A 16,807-nucleotide genomic window follows, 5' to 3' on the forward strand; every position below is an offset into this window, starting at 1 on the left:
ATTCATACTGTACTGAGTATCTACATGCCTGTTTCCAGTCCCTTCACAAACACAACAGCACATATGCTGCTCAGACAAGTAAGGAAATATTTTGTTGACAAGATAGTCACAACTTTTAGTCCCACTGGGCAAAAGATCAAATGGGGAGTGTCAATTTTCACTATATAGAAACTATAATTTCAAGCAGAATGCAAGGATTTGTTTAAAATTGGCATCTATGACCAATTGCTTGCACTACAAGGATGAAAAGTTTGACATCCTGGTCTTACTTTTGTTGCTATTCAAATAAACGGCCATGCTCCCTACTAACTTCAGCAGGAAGAGGATCACTCCTTATTTTACAACATGGAGTCTTGTCTGAAAAGGACTGTGAATGTGTCTCAATGGCATGGTGGCAGAATCTGCCACCCCCATTTACCGAGTGGCCCCTCTCACCAAGGACATCAATGGGATCGCTTATGAAGGAAGGTACCACTAAGCCCAAGAGCCGAACACTAAGCATTCAGCATTTGCCCGATTCTCATTCCACTGAAATCAGTAGAACTCTCATTGACTTCACCAGTTCAGCCAGGAATATAAGCACAAGGCTTCACTTTAAGAACTGGAGTAGACTCACTGGAATCGATGTCAATGGAACAGCCAACATGCTCAAGTGGTCTGCTGAACTGAGACAGCAGCAGAGTTGGTCTAACTGTCAGCCCTGGTTTTACAGTTATTAGCGGGGCCTCAATATTGCAGTTTTCAGGTTATTTTTGTCAGCAATGTGCCCACACAGAGGTCAGACACGGCAGCATCACATGAAAATGACATTTGAACGAGAATTCAGGAGCCAAATATAAATAAATAAATAAATGAATAAATAAAAATCTTATTATATGGAGATATACCTATCTTATAGAACTGGAAGGGACCCCAAAAGGTCATTGAGTCCAGCCCCCTGCCTTCACTAGCAGGACCAAGTACTGATTTTGCCACAGAGCCCTAAGTGGCCCCCTCAAGGATTGAACTCACAACCCTGGGTTTAGCAGGCCAATGCTCAAACCACTGAGCTATCCTTCCCCCCCCCCTTTGATACAGTTCTAGTAAACAAGCTGCCGCCACTTTTAAATACGAACCTTTCTCAGAAATCAAATGGGAACACTATCGCCTGCTAGTGAATAGCACGTACTAGCTGAAGTTGATTTTTTAATGTTTGTTCATGGACTTTTGCAGCTTTACACAAGAGCATTCACCAGCATGACAGCCACCAACATAACCTCCTATTTTAAGAAAGAAAATGAAATCAACATGACCATCAGCTGATTTCCTCATTCCTTTCCCTCTTACAAATGAATGAATAAAATGCGCAAAACTCATTAACTTGAGTCAGCAGATGTTTTATGTATCTGGTGACCATGGAGGAGTCACAGGGACTTGATCTCCATCTCATGAACATTGATGTAGAGCCATGGAAGGATAAGCCAGTTACACCAGCTGAGGATCTGGCCCCAAAGGCTTCAGAATGACAACACTCCTGTAAGATCAGTTTATATAAGGCTTTTTTTTGCCATCTCAGCTGATAGCTATATTGGTCAGGGGTTTGGATTTCTTCACGCCTGACTGACATAGGTATGGCGGTGCAAGTTTTCCATGTAGACCAAGCCCAAGAACCACCAGGCTTCTCAAACTAAACTGACAGCTTGATTTTTCAGAAGAACGGGAGCCCAAGGCTGCACACAAAGCGAGGTGTGCAATTGCACGCCTATTTTGCACACAGGGTTCCCACAACGGTGCACAGAAATCAGACACTTGTGCATACAAGTCAGGCCATCACTGGCTGGGTATCAATGCAATTATCTGACTTGCAAGCGCCGCTGCAGAACTTGCATATGGAAAAAGCAGCACGTACCACTAAGCCTGCCTTCGCCTTCATACTCCCAGCAAAACTAATGCACTGCAATGGAGATTTCAGTTCTCCATGTCCTCCGTGTAATAACTTAAGCAGCCTTAGAGATAGTTCAACAGGAATGAGAGGAATGAAATAGGAATGAGAGCTCTCGTTGTGACAGCAATGAAGGATGAGGTGCTATGTGAGAGTGCTACTAACTCAAGCCAGGCAGAAAAGGGGGAGCCCCTCTCTGCTTTTAGCTGTATTCCCCCCCACATACACACACCCACCCTTGAACCCCTGCTTAGTACTAAGTATACATGCATTTTGCACTGCAGTTGGGTGAAGTTTTTCAGAACACAAGTGGCAAATCCAGGTCAAATTTGGTGAACAGTTCTTGAGTTTTTTCTTGTTTGTTTGAGCCAGAAGTTGCAAGGATTCGGTTTGGCCAGTTCCAAATGGAATGTTTCAACTTTTCATTTTGAAACAGTGAATTTAGCGGAACTTAAAAAAAAAAATAAAAGTGACAAATACTTGAAAATAACCCAAAATGAAAAATCAGGGGAAAAAAAATACTTGTGGGTGTGTGACAGGGGCCACTCACCTCTCGTGAGTGCCCCCTTTTGGGTGGATTCAAACCTGCTCTCTCGGCAGTGTCCCCTGTTAGCTGTTACCCTCGTCAGGTGGGTCTTCAGTGGCTCAGCCCTCTGGCCGAGTCACACCCAGTCAATGTGCATGAACTTCCTGTCCCCTTGCTAAGGTTTGCAGACATTTCTCTGGGCTCAGTTCTCAGCCCTTTCTGGACTAGCTTTAAGTCTGTCCCTGCCTGGGTACAGAGCAGTGACCCCAGGACTTCCTATGCCTTTAAATTCTAGCCCTGTGCTGGGACTTCTAAATTAAACTTGTCCTCTTCTTGGGGCTTTGGAAACTTTTCCAGTTGGAGGGAGGGGAGGGAATGGGGCCCACCCACTACTCTGGGTTCCAACCCACAGAACCTACAAATAGCAGCCATGTGCTGCTCCTATTCCCTGGGCCACTTCCCACAGAGCCCCTTGCTCTTCACCCTTACCTCAGAGTTCTCTCTCTCCCAGGCCTCTTTACCTGTGGAATTTCACAGCCTTCCAGTCCTTCTTCCCTCTTCTGGTCCCAGCCAGCAACTGACCTGCTTAGTCCCTGCAGGGTCTTTTAATAGAGCCTGCTGGGCTCTGATTGGCTGCTTCCCTGCAGCCTTTCTAGACAGGCCTGGAGGACTCACCTTCACTGCTCCTTTTCTGCGGCGTGGTGTGGTAGGACCACAGGGCCTCCAGCAGGGGGCTTCAAAGGCCCTGGTACACCCTGCCACAGGGTCAAACAAAACATTTTGTTCAACCACAAACAATTGTCCCCCCCCCCCAATTTTTCCATTCTGGTGAGAAAAAACAAAAGAATTGACTTTTGGTTCAAACTGAACAATATATATATTTTTTTAAATGTTTTGGTTTGGCTCCTGAACTGAACAATCAATTATTAGCTCAACTCTATCATGCACATTTTCCCAGACTTGACTTTCTGAAAATCAGGTCGCCCATGTTAATTCAAAAATCTGGTGTCTCTCGATGTATCCATCAGCTAGTCTCTTCGATATTATGGGCCAGATCTTCCGCTTGTTTTAATCAGTGCAATTCCAGGGATTTACACAGAGCTATGCTGATTTATACCAGCTGTGAACCGGTGCTGTAAGTCTGTGTTTCCTCACCAGGCCACCAGAACGCAAGACTCCCTAATGGCCTATGCACTCAGAATGGTGGCAAATTCCCGCAAGTGGCCGGGGAGAAGCAAGAGGTCCTGGTGGTGCTGAAATTGAGATCTGGGTTTTGCAGCTCATGCCCGTCTCTGAGCTGGAAGAAGGCAAGCAAAACTAACACAAAGGATCCAATTCACTGCAGGGTGGAGAGATTGCACAGTATCCAAACACGGCAGGCAGAAAGCCCTCCCTGCCAACCCCGAGGAAGCCTCCACTCATGTCAAAGGCAAGCTCACTGGCTGTTGTTCGCTCTTTGGAACAGGCACAGAGTCATAAGATGTCTCAGGTCTATAATCCCATTTTTCCCCTTCACCCGTTCGTAGTTTTCTACCGCGCTCCTATCGTTTGCACTTTGCATCCCTTCAGAACATTGCAACGACATCCAGTACACAGCACGCTGGGCGAAAACAAGTTCAAACAGCTCTAACTGCAAATCGGATCTACACCAGGCATCCTACGGTTTTACGTATTACTATTGCAACTTTTATTTAACGGTCCAATCTCATTTTGGATAGCGTTTAAGGCAAATCTTATCACAGTTATAACTTTATGCTAAGGAGAAAGGGCTCTCATTTGTCTTTGATCAATTGCTGGAGCAAGCATCGTCACGACATTAATGAGGGTTAGAAATTGATGGCCACTGGGAATTAGAAAAGGAAGCTTTGTTTAGCAGTTTCTACTGGGAACTGACGATCTGCTAACGCTCGCAGCGTAGGCTGTAATTTGTAAAGGCGTGTTTTCCGGATTTGACAGCAGTGTGTATGATTGACAGTGGACATTCAGATGGATAAATGGATATACTAGACACAGCCTAGATTGGAAACTAGTGAGATTATTTTTAGGATTTTATAAAGATTGGGATTTAAAGGAGGAGGAAGACTGTTACTCTCTTTAAGGGGCTACATTGTGACTTTACCGCTAGCTTTGAAGGAAAAGTTGTGCATTGCTGCACTGCTCCAGGCGGGGACCAGGACCCAAACTGTGGCTCAGTCATGATTCTCCCTTGCTTCAGGGGAGAAGTAAACCATGCACTACAGCCCTATACCTGGTGCGGCTTCCTTGCCTCTCTGGGTAAGCCTGGCTGTGCTGGCTGGCGCATTGGGGACGAGGCGGATGGACTCAAAGCTCTACCTGGCTGCTGTCTCCCGCCCATACTACAACACGCAATGAGGGTAGACCAATTTACAGCCCCGTACTTCTATGGGTGGGCTCTCAGTGATTTTCTAATCTGCTTGATATCAAAGCAACTGACTGATGTCGAAATACAAGCCAGCCGGTTTTAGGAATACTTATATGACAATAATGCTAAAATCACAGGAGCATTGCTGCTGATTGATGCAGTAATGCCATGCCATGTATTTACTATTCACATACCATTTTTTAAACTATTATGAGCCAGATTCAGACGTTCTTACTCTGCTTTTGGTGCGTCTTTAACTAGGACCAGATTCTACTCACACGAAGTTCCACTGACTTCAACAGGAGTCAGATGCTATTTAATGGGAGAACACTCTGACCCTTAGGAATACAGTTACAAGGTTTTTCGGTTTGAGAATCAAGGGGCAGAATCCCATCCCTTTCCTCATGTTGAGTAGTGGCTTACTCCAGAGGTAGCAGTCCCACTGAAATCAGTGGGAGGAACCCTGGCGTAAAGGTGTGAGAAAGGATAGTAGAATCTGGCCCTATGTCAGGAAGATAGGACTTTTGCCCTGAGAAACCTAGCTTGACCATGCCTCAGGGGAGTTAAATTTTGATCTCTGTTATAAACAGTGTAATTCTGATGTACTGCCTTGGGAATTCCATTAGTAAAGAGGTACACTTGCTTTTATTTTTTGGTACTGTTGGAATGGGTTAAACTGAATGCATGAAAATATACAGAAACAAGACGCTATTGTACCTGCCTCTGTGCAGATGTTTAATACTTAGCGAAGCCAGCTGCACTGTAAACCAATAAAAATTAATGGAAATGTGCAAAGTAAACAGTAGCTAAACAAACACAAGTTAATTCCTTTCCTATCTGACATGAGTTCAAGCATACAGCACGCACAGGTGTTTAATGACTTAAATATTCCTATTACAGCTAAGCAGTAATGGATAGGAACATAAAGCATTGAATGGCTTGGCTTAAACTGGCCAGTGGGAACAATGCATGAATGCCAACCACATTCCAGGAGACATGGCTGAGAATCAACAGGCAAATTCATCACTGATTTTAACGATACTGACTTAGTGGAGTTACACCCGGGATGAATTTAGTCCAACAAGTTTTGGGCATGAAATGCTGTTGTGTGGGGTCTGGAGTAAAAGCATTTCATAGAATCACAGAAGTCAGAGATGGGACCTGGTAGTAAATTACCCTATTGCCAGTGCAGGAGTGCTTCCTACCGCACATTCCCAACGCTTTACAAATCGATTGCACCAGAGAGCCAAGGAGCCATTGGGCCAAGGAGCCATTGGGCCTTCGGAGATTATTCCACAGCCTCAGACATCTCAATGGCGGAAGCTTTTCCCAGATATTCAGCCAGAATGTCTTAGCTTCATCCAATCAATCCTACTTCTACTCAAATGGTCTATGGTACAACCCCAGTGGCTCTCTGATATCATAAACTGGAAACTCTGTGGTAGCTTAATTCAACTCACCTGCATTTAGATGAGCCATGACAATAAATAATATGTTCATTATGGTAGTCCCAGTGTTATTCTTTTGCTATCACTTCCATTTGTGCTGGACCCACATTTTCAGGATTTCTACATACTGCAGGTTTTTCTAATGATAACGGCACTGTAGAAATTGTCATGGGGGAAGCTAGATATTTCAGGAGCTAAGGAGGAAGCCCTTGGGATTTTTAATACCTAAGAATCATAGAATCAAGTTTTAGTCCAACTCCCTGCTCAAAGCAGGACCAACTCCAACTAAATCATCCCAGCCAGGGCTTTGTCAAGCCGGGCCTTAAAAACCTCTAAAGGTAACCCATTCCAGTGCTTCACCACCCTCCTAGTGAAATAGTTTTTCCTAATATCCAACCTAATCCTCCCCCACGGCAACTTGAGACCATTACTCCTTGTTCTGTCATCCGCCACCACTGAGAACAGCCGAGCTCCATCCTCTTTGGAGCCCCCCTTCAGGTAGTTGAAGGTTGCTATCAAGTCCCCTCTCACTCTTCTTTTCTGCAGACTAAATAAGCCCAGTTCTCTCAGCCTCTCCTCGTAAGTCATGTTCCCCAGCCAACTAATCATTTTCGTTACCCTCTGCTGGACTCTCTCCAATTTGTCCACATCCATTTTGTAGTGGGGGGCCCAAAACTGGACACAATACTACAGATGTGGCCTCACCAGTGCCGAATAGAGGGGAATCATCACTTCCCTCCATCTGCTGGCAATGCTCCTACTAATGCAGCCCAATATGCCGTTAGCCTTCCTGGTAACAAGGGCACACTGCTGACTCATCTCCAGCTTCTCATCCACTATAATCCCCAGGTCCTTTTCTGCAGAACCGCTGCTTAGCCAGTCGGTCCCCAGCCTGTAGCAGTAATGGGATTCTTCCGTCCTAAGTGCAGGACTCTGCACTTGTCCTTGTTGAACCTCATCAGATCTTTTAGCTCAATCCTCCAGTTTGTCTAGGTCACTCCAGCATATCTACCTCTCCCCAGAGCTTAGCGTCATCCATGAACTTGATGATGGGATGGATTGCACCCTCAGCCAGATCATTAATGAAGATGTTGAACAAAACCAGCCCCAGGACTGACCCATGGAGCACTCCGCTTGATACTGGCTGGCAACTAGACATCGAGCCGTTGATCACTAACCATTGAGCCCGACAATCTAGCCAGCTTTCTCTCCACTTTATAGTCCATTCATCCAATCCATACTTTTTTAACTTGCTGGCAAGAATACTGTGGGAGACCGTATCAAAAGCTTTGCGAAAGTCAAGATGTATCACGTCCACCTCTTTCCCCATATTCATAGAGCCAGTTATCTCATCATAGAAGGCAATCAAGTTGGTCAGGCATGACTTGCCCTTGGTGAATCCATGCTGACTGTTCCTGATCACCTTCCTCTCCTCCAAGTGCTTCAAAATTGATTCTTTGAAGACCTGTTCCATGATTTTTCCAAGGACTGAGGTGAGGCTGACCGGTCTGTAGTTCCCCAGATTCTCCTTCTTCCCTTTTTAAAAATGGGTGCTATATTTCCTTTTTTCCAATTGTCCGGGACCTCCCTTGATTGCCACAAGTTTTCACAGATAACGGCCAATGGCTCTGCAATCACATCAGCCAACTCCCGCAGCACCCTTGGATGCATTGGCTCTGGCCCCATGGATTTGGGTATGTCCAGCTTTTCTAAATAGTCCTTAATCTGTTCTTTCACCACTCAGGGCTGCTCACCTCCTCCTCATACTGTGCTACCCAGTGCAGCAGTCTGGGAGCTGACCTTGTCTGTGAAGACCACGGCAAAAAAAGTATTGAGTACTTCAGCTTTTTCCACATCATCTGTCACTAGGTTGCCTCCCCCATTCAGTAAGGGTCCCACACTTTCCCTGACCTTCTTCTTGTTGCTAACATACCTGTAGAAACCCTTCTTGTTGCCCTTCACATCCCTTGCTCACTGCAACTCCAATTGTGCTTTGGCCTTCCTGATTACACCCCTGCAAGCTCAAGCAATATTTTTATACTTTTCCCTAGTCATCTGTCCAAGTTTCCACTTCTTGTAAGCTTCCTTTTTGTGTTTAAGCTCACCAAAGATTTCTCTGTTAAGCCAAACTGGTCACCTGCCATATTTGCTATTCTTTCTGCACATCGGGATGGTTTGTTCCTGCACCCTCAATAAGTCTTCTTTAAAATACAGCCAGTTCTCCTGGATTCCTTTCCCTCTCATATGAGCCTCCCAGGGGATCCTGTCCATCTGTTCCCTGAGGGAGTCAAAGTCTGCTTTTCTGAATCCAGGGTCCGTATTCTGCTGCTCTCCTTTCTTCCTTTTGTCAGGATCCTGAACTCGACCATCTCATGGTCAGTGCTGCCCAGGTTGCCACCCACTTCTACTTCCCCTGCCAATTCTTCCCTGTTTGTCAGCAGCAGGTCAAGAGGAGCACGGCCCCTAGTTGGTTCCTCCAGCACTTGCAGATGTGCGAGGTACCTTGGTACTGTAGGGAAAGGACGTTAGCTGGATGTTTCTGCTGAAGTGTCCCAGCAGGGTCACACTTAACTATACTAACATTTAAATGGTCAGGGTTAGTTCTCAGATGTAATGCTCTGCTGAGATATATGGGGCAGCTCACACATTGGAGCAATTATTTCAGGTTGTCTGCAGACTCAGGCAGTTATCACTGCATTGGTTTATACTGGGTTCAAGGTTTTTGTGCACCACCATAAAAACAGAACTGATGAATTAGGAGTGAAGCCCCAGGTTCGCTGTGGTTCCCCAAGGAGCTGACCCTTAACAATAACAGTGTTCCAAAATCCCCTACTCCAACAAGGGAAAGGGCCAGATTCTCCTCCAGTGTGCACAGGTGAAAATCAGGAAAATCCACTGAAGTCAAGGGAGTTAAATTGGTGTAAAACTGGTGTAAGTGAGAGGAGATTCTGGCCTCAGAGCTGATCATGCCACATCTGGAAGCTTGATGTACTAGTTGGGAGAGGAGAGAACAGATGGATTCTATCTGTGGAAGACACTAGAGTGAAGAACCTGAAGCTGGGTGTCATGAAGGATTAATTTTATACTTCATGATCCCTATGAGGAAACAAAGCAAGAATTCACTTGGCTTTTCCCCTTTTCAGACATTTGTGATACTGACTGTGGCCAGGGCGAAGGGGTAAGAAGGGGTTGATCCACCTCCAGGATATAAGCCCCATGACACAAGATCAGAGGGCACTTAGTGAAATTAGAGGAAGGTTGTTGCCAGAACATGTGCATGCAACCTTACCACACATAGCTCTGCCGTGTGCCCTGCACACAGACAAGAAAACATCTATTCTTGGAGCAAAGACCCTAAAGAGTGGAGCAAACAGGGAAGAAGAAGACCTGGGCAGATGAATTCCCAGCTATAATTAAGCCGGTTGAGTTTAATAAGGCACATTTTGGTTGCTTCTTTCCTCTTGCTATTTCAACCAGCTGAAGGAAAGGACACATTCCTTGTCGCAGAATGTTGGTCCGCTGGTTGTGCTGCCTTCCAGTCCTGGGGGGGGTCTGCAGGGTGGGTGAGATGAAAACTCTCAGTGGGGACTCAAGTAGCCTCTGCTCTCACTGGTGCAAGACGGCTTGTGGATTTGATTTTCACTAGAGCAACCTCTTTGCTACCCGGCATTCTGGTCTCGATTCAGCAGTGAACCTAAGCCGGTGCTTAATGTTAAGCCTGGAATGGTCTCACAATAGGATTGCTCAAGTTCTTAGAAGTTCAGCTCATGCTTAAGTGCTCTGTGGAATCAGCGCATATGGGACACACTGAATTGAAGACGCACCCTCTCGGCTGAATGGTAGATTGTAGGGCAAATCCTTAGTTGGTGCAAATGGTTAACAGAGCTAGAATTTACACCAGCCTTGGATCTGCCCCAAAGGCGGCATGTGAAATAACATTAGGCTAACCTGCTGGAACATGTGAATTTACTTTCAAGCCCAGACAGTATGGGGGTGCACGTGCTGTGTCAACCCCCCCCTTCTCAGAGGCCTTTGAGCCCGGGTCAACACACTCATGCTCACGCCGAGGCACTAAAAGTAGATGTTGCAGCTCGGACTGGAGCTCAGGGGTCTCTGAAGCCTGGGGAGGGAAGTGGCCTTCAGAACCCAAAGCACAACCTCAAAGTGCTGTCTACACAGCTAGTTTTAGTGCAGTAGCGCCAGCCCTGTGAGCCTGAGTCTGCTGACCCAGCTGGGAGTCCCACTGCTGCGGGCTGTGTAAACATACCTTCTGTGCTCTAATTCCCCATCCGTAAAATAGGAACAACACTTTCCTACCTCACAGAGGTGTTGTGAGGGTGAATATATTAAAGACAGCCAGGCACTCAGATGCTACAATAACGGGGAGCCATACAACTATCTTGAATAGACAGAGGTTTGCCCAAGCTGAGGCCAATAGTGACTGTATTTACTGAAAAGCTATTTACAGCTAGAAAAGAAAATCTTCAACTATAGAAAACCATAGCCCTGATCAAAGGGGTACAAATGAATTAAGCTTCTTTTTAAAAAGAGAACTTTCCCATTCATACTGATTTTTAATTTATCGGTTTTAAAATCATTTCCATGAAAACAGTTTGTGTTTGCATTCAATCGGTTCCCCACAGCACTGGCAACCCAAGCCCCGCAACAAAAGGAAACTGCTAGGAAACCGACAACCGGGGCTGGGATGTGTGAAATTGCCTAGCAGCTTTCCCCCTATTGTCTCAGTTGAGAGAAACGAAACAAGTAAATTCCAATATTTTAAAGTAGTGGACAGTGAATTTGATTTAAAAAAAAAATCACTCCCTTTAATAATCGACGTCCTGATTCAAGAAAGCATTTCTATCCAGGACAGCACATAAGCATGTGCTTAAAGTTAAGCATGTGCTTAAATTCTTTCCTGAATTTACATCCTAAAGTATTATTAGCAGCACAGGTGCAATTAATTTTTTTTTTAGCCTGACAGTGTCCCTTTAAAGAAATGAGCATTGGATCTTAGGCCTGGTCTACACTGGGGGGGGGAGGGAGGGAGAGGGGAGAATCGATCTAAGATATGCAACTTCAGCTACGAGAATAGCGTAGCTGAAGTTGACGTATCTTAGATCGAATTTAAATTACTTACTTCGTGTCCTCTCAGCACGCCGCGGCTCCCCCGTCGACTTTGCTTCCGCCTCTTGCCGAGCTGGAGTTCAGCAGTCGACGGGAGAGCAATCGGGGATCTATTTATCATGTCTACACTACATGCGATAAATAGATCCCCGATAGATCGATTGCTACCCGCCGATCCGTCGGGTAGTGTAGACGTACCCTAGACGCATGAGATATTTTGGCTAGAAATTCTCATGGTTAGTGCACCTCTCAAATGTATTTGCTTTCAGGAGGCGTCACTCATGTTAGGCCCCAACTTACTTCTGTTTCACACAGTTTTGGTGTCCTCTTGCTTAAATTACTGAAAATGATTTGTATCAGAAATAAAGACCTATGAAGCTGAGCCTGCAGAAAGAGTTGGCTACACTAAAGGGAGGAATCCCCCAGACTTGTTAAACGTCCCACATGGCAATTTTTTTATATTCTTCATTTTTGTCTTTGACACACATCATTACATCCTGCATTTGGGCTTTGGAAGATGCAGCGATATAGCGTCTAAAGAATGCTTCATTTCTAACCTCCGATTATGGAAAGGAAATCAATACACAGGTGATAAGATAAATACTTCAACTCCTCAGCTGTCTGTGTGCCATTCACATGCTAGTCTTTGATCTAACGTACAGTAACTAATTCAGTTATGTACTTAAGTCTTCTGGAATACGTACATTAAGATTAGACTCGCACAAGGATAAGATAATACGTGCCCGATTCTCAGACGTGCTGAGCTCCCATTAGCTTCAATGTGGGAGGTCAGCAATTCTGGAAATGAAACCTCTTTGGGAGAGTACCCAACAGTTTCTGGAAGAAGCAGGTGCAATCAAGGAAAGCCTAATATCATTGCCTTAAAGTTGGTTTGAGTGAAACAAAATCTTTTCCAACATGTCTTCCCCTAAGAGAAGAAACTAATGTTTATTGGACCTAATGATTAAATTAAAAAAACAAGAAAAGTAAGCAGCATTACTGTAAAACTGCAGCGTTTTGAATCATTAAAACTCTAGAATATCATAGTTTTGTTATATGGTAATTGCTGAACATATACTGTAGTGTCTGTTAGCATTTACATGATAAAATCAACTATACTGGGTTTAAAACTCAAACACATGGGCTTGTTCATACAGGAAAGTTATTTCAGAATAAGGTCAGGTATATACTTTGAACCTGAGGCTAGAGGGAGGTCCTCTGAGCTCTTTAAGTTTGATTACCCTGTAAAGTTATTTTCCATACTGATTTTACAGAGATGATTTTTACCTTTTTCTTTAATTAAAAGCCTTCTTTTTAAGAACCTGATTGATTTTTCCTTGTTTTTAGATCCAAGGAGGTTGGATCTGTATTCACCAGGAGTTGGTGGGAGGAAGAAGGAGGGATGGTTAATTTCTCCTTGTTTTAAGATCCAAGGGGTTTGGATCTTGATCCACCAGGAGTTGGTGGGAGGAAGGAGGGGAATGGTTAATTTCTCCTTGTTTTAAGATCCAAGGGGTTTGGATCTGTATTCACCAGGGAATTAGTGAAGAGTTTCTCAAGGCTTCCCAGGGAAGGGAATCCACTTGGGAATGGTGGCAGCGGACCAGATCTAAGCTGGTAGTTAAGCTTAGAAGTTTTCATGCAGGCCCCCGCATTTGTACCCTAAAGTTCAGAGTGGGGAAGCAGCCTTGACAACATTTAAAGTGAAATAGCTATTCTGGAATAACTCCATGTTTGGACATTTTATTCCAGAATCTGGTGGTTTGAAATCTGAACAGTAATTGTATCTTTTTGGCTCAGCAAAGCTTTAAAATAGGAAGGCCTGAAAACCCCACAATTGTTTTGCTTTCATAAGCCTTGCCGAGGAGTGGGGCCTTTTATAATTTTGGGAGAATCATGTAAAGAGTTGTTTTAAAAAGTATATAATGATCAAGGTTCACAGAACATAATTTCTAGGTAATAGTTCTTCTTAACCATGCATGTTTTTATAAAATTATAAACGAGGGGGGGAGGGAATAACTGATGGGGTGACAAAAAATGAAGGAGGAAGACACGGCACAGGCGAAATGGCTTCAGACCTTCATTGTTCTTTTAAAGACTTTTGAGGTAGAAGAATTGTTCTCTGGAAATCACAGGACACTGGCAGGGTGTCAAGTAGACGTCATCAATATGTACTCAGAACTATTTTAAATAATATCTACTCTCTCACACACCCTCCTCCCCCACATCCACGCCCTCCCCTTTAGGAATGTGTTAATATTTGCAAATCATTAGCAGTCTGCGGCGTGCTGTACTTAAGAGCCACAGGATCAATAAAAATATCCGTGCTTGGAAGCAACAGCGTTGTTCCCTAGCTGGATGGTTGGGAATGGTTCTCCATTTAAAGACTCAGTAGCAAAAGACAGATAGAAGGTAAAGGAAGGGCCCAGTCTGGCATGGTGCGAGGTGCCTTCTATGTGCCCTCGGTTGCCAATGAAGACAGCAGGATTTGCGGGCACCCCGCATCTGCTAGGATCCATTAAGTGGCATCCTGTAAATTCAACAATTGTTGATCTCCAAAAATGAAACTAAGCTCTCCTCTAGACAAGGGCCAGGAGTAGGTTTCGTTTGAAACGATAAAACCTAAGAGATTGAGAGACTTCAAAGAAAGTTACTTCCCACTGCCCCAGTGGTTTTATAGGGGTCAGCCCTACATGGGGCCGATTAGATAGCCACTCTGTTAACAATAATGGGAGTTGCCCCATTTATTCTGCTTACATGATGCTAAAAATTAACCTGTTGGGGCATGATCCCCTACATCATGCACACCTTGTGGCTCTATTAAAGTCAACAGGAGTGTGGAGGCAAAAGTAGGCAGGATTATATCTTGAATGGATTCTAGATCTATTCTAGATTCTAGGAATGGTTTATAAGCTTCCATGAAGATCTATTAATAATTAATACTGCATTGCAAATGAAATTACCACACACGCACAAAGTAATGATCCTTACATTTGCAGAGATTGCACTAGATTTACCCACACAGCTTCAGCTGAAATCAATAGGCCATCCAGTACGTGGACAATTCCTCCATTGATAGGTAAGCAAGGCTATGTCTTAAACCCATGGGAGCATGGAGATTCAGTCAGAGGAAACTGCCCTGCTTCCCACAGCAGGCTCTTCTGAAAGTTCAGCTAAAGAAGGGCGCCTCCAGCCACGCGGACAGGGTGACCAGACAGCAAGTGTAAAAAATCGGGACGGGGTGGGGGGTAATAGGAGCCTATATAAGAAAAAACCCCAAATATCAGGACAGTCCCTATAAAATCGGGACATCTGGTCACCCTACACGTGGATGACATGGAGTGCATGTGAAATTTAACGAACACACTTTAAATTGGCATTTTGCAGCCTCAGGCTGGGTATCTGCCGTAATATTGAAGAGCGACATAATTTCCGAGGCCTGCTCGAAGGGCGTTCAATGTCAGGGGAGCATACACCGGTTTCCACTGGTCTTTCCTGCTGATTAAACTAGCATAGGACTTTGGGGTACGTTCCAGGCAGGGCTGCGATAACTGGACTGTACTTCTGGACAAAGTTTAGCCTCTCTGCTTTACAGGTTAATCCAGCATGTAGCTCTCTTTCTTTCTGGAAAGTTTACCTGCGTTGAGCACCACCCCTCCCAAAATAAAACAGGTATTTCTCTCCCTCCTCTCTCCAGTCACCATTCTTACCTTTGCTGCTGTCAACATCCTTCACTTGCCCTATCAATTGCAGCAGCAGGGCAGTGCTGGTGATTGCTACAGGGCAGGGAAACTCTCAGCTTAAGAACCGTATTGATTAGCAATAGGCACCCTCAGTCCCTTTCCGACCAGATCCCCTGTTGAAACCCCTCAGAACCGATCATGAGAAGGGGAAGTTGCACTTTACCTTGTGAAGAGCTGCAGCCGATGCTCTGATCTCCCTGTCTGGCTCGGTGGCAATCCAGTCCTAGGGGGTGGAGTAAAAATATGTTTCTGTCACATGCTGGATTCCCATCCTCTGCCCTGGGGCTGGGCAGAACCAACCACCTACTCGGTGCACGGCGATCACATGGGCCGATTAGTGCTTCAGAGTCAACTTCCTCCGAGCAAACCCGCTGCAGCCGCCGCTGCAGAGACGCGCTGAGCTGGGGGGACCCTGCCCACAGGACTCCCCTCCCCCCCCAAGTCAGTTTCCCAGGTGGAGCCACTCTTCGGAGATTGCAGTAAAGTGTAAGGGGAATAGACAGGAAATAGGGGGCCAAATGCAATCCTGGTGTAACTCGATTGAAGCCGGTGGAGTTACACCAGAGAGGAATTTGGCCCAGGCACTGCAAATAACAGACACTATCCTGTTGGCAAACTTGGAATGCCTTTCCAAAAAATAAAATTCAAAAACCCCAAGGGAAAGGGAAATATTTGCCAATTTTGAACGAGCTGAGAAAAGACCCAGGGTTTTCAGTCTTGGAAATCTTGTGACTTGAAAGCAGGTGATTGCATAAGAGAAGAAAAATATAAAGGAACAAACAAAACAAAAAAACCAACCAGCCAAACAACAACAAAAACCAAAACAAAACCCCAGCATCACTCACACACAGAAAATCCAAGTTCTTTAGGCTTTGGAGGAAAAAAAAAAATCAAGTTAAAGTGACTGTGTGTAGTGGTATCTGCATCATGCTGGGGCTTATTGCGAGAGAAATAAGCATGGGTTAGTTCTGTCTCCATTTTTTAAAACTAGATTTGTCCCAAGCTTGGGAAACATTGAATAGAGTTGAGTCTGCAGCATGCGATATTTTGCCTCCTGGTGCACGATAATTAATGGAGACTTTCAGATGCTGAAATCAATATGGGATTAGATTGTGGCGATCTGGGGGGTGATCCTATATATTTCCACTGGCTTACTGATTTTATTTTTGCGGCATGAGTTCATCATAAATCATCATCAAAACTGGGGCCATGGTGATGCAGGTTAACACACTCCTGTTTTTGTTTCTTGAGACTGGGTTGAAATCCGGTGGTGATCGGATCGGGGAGTTGAGTTTGGTGGTCTCAGCGAGGGGTGCCCAGGACACCTCTCTGCAAGACCGCTTCAGCACACAACTGGCAGTGACCATCACAAATCATACTGGTTCTATGGAGCAAGATGGGTGAGGAAGTTTGCACATTGCCTGCTGCCACCAGCCAGTACAGCAAGCCTTTTGTTCTCCTGAGCATAGATTCTTTCCTTCTAGCATAGGGCATAACGCCATTAGATTTAGGAAAATATAAACGACGCCTGTAGATGACGATACACGTGATCAAGAAAAGGGAACTGTGGCTTGGAGCAAATTCCACTCCCAAGAACTCTGAGAGGCAACGTAGTCCGGTGGAGCAAGCACAATTCGGAGTCAGGCAATCCCAAATTCC

At 45.0% G+C, this 16,807-nt stretch overlaps 1 protein-coding gene across 4 annotated transcripts in view; it reads right to left on the bottom strand.

The window, feature by feature from the left end:
• The window catches only part of MLPH (melanophilin), an 83,436-nt gene extending 67,864 nt beyond the window's left edge, over positions 1 to 15,572 (bottom strand). For all 4 annotated transcript variants that reach the window (XM_034786324.1, XM_034786323.1, XM_034786321.1 and 1 more), the window contains exon 1: positions 15,312 to 15,572. The gene's annotated coding sequence lies outside the window, so the exon portion shown is untranslated. The remainder of the gene's footprint in view (positions 1 to 15,311) is intronic.
• Between the last annotated feature and the right edge of the window lie 1,235 nt (positions 15,573 to 16,807).

The sequence above is a fragment of the Trachemys scripta genome, chromosome 11 (genome assembly GCF_013100865.1).
Source record: "Trachemys scripta elegans isolate TJP31775 chromosome 11, CAS_Tse_1.0, whole genome shotgun sequence".
Lineage (NCBI taxonomy): Eukaryota > Metazoa > Chordata > Testudines > Emydidae > Trachemys > Trachemys scripta.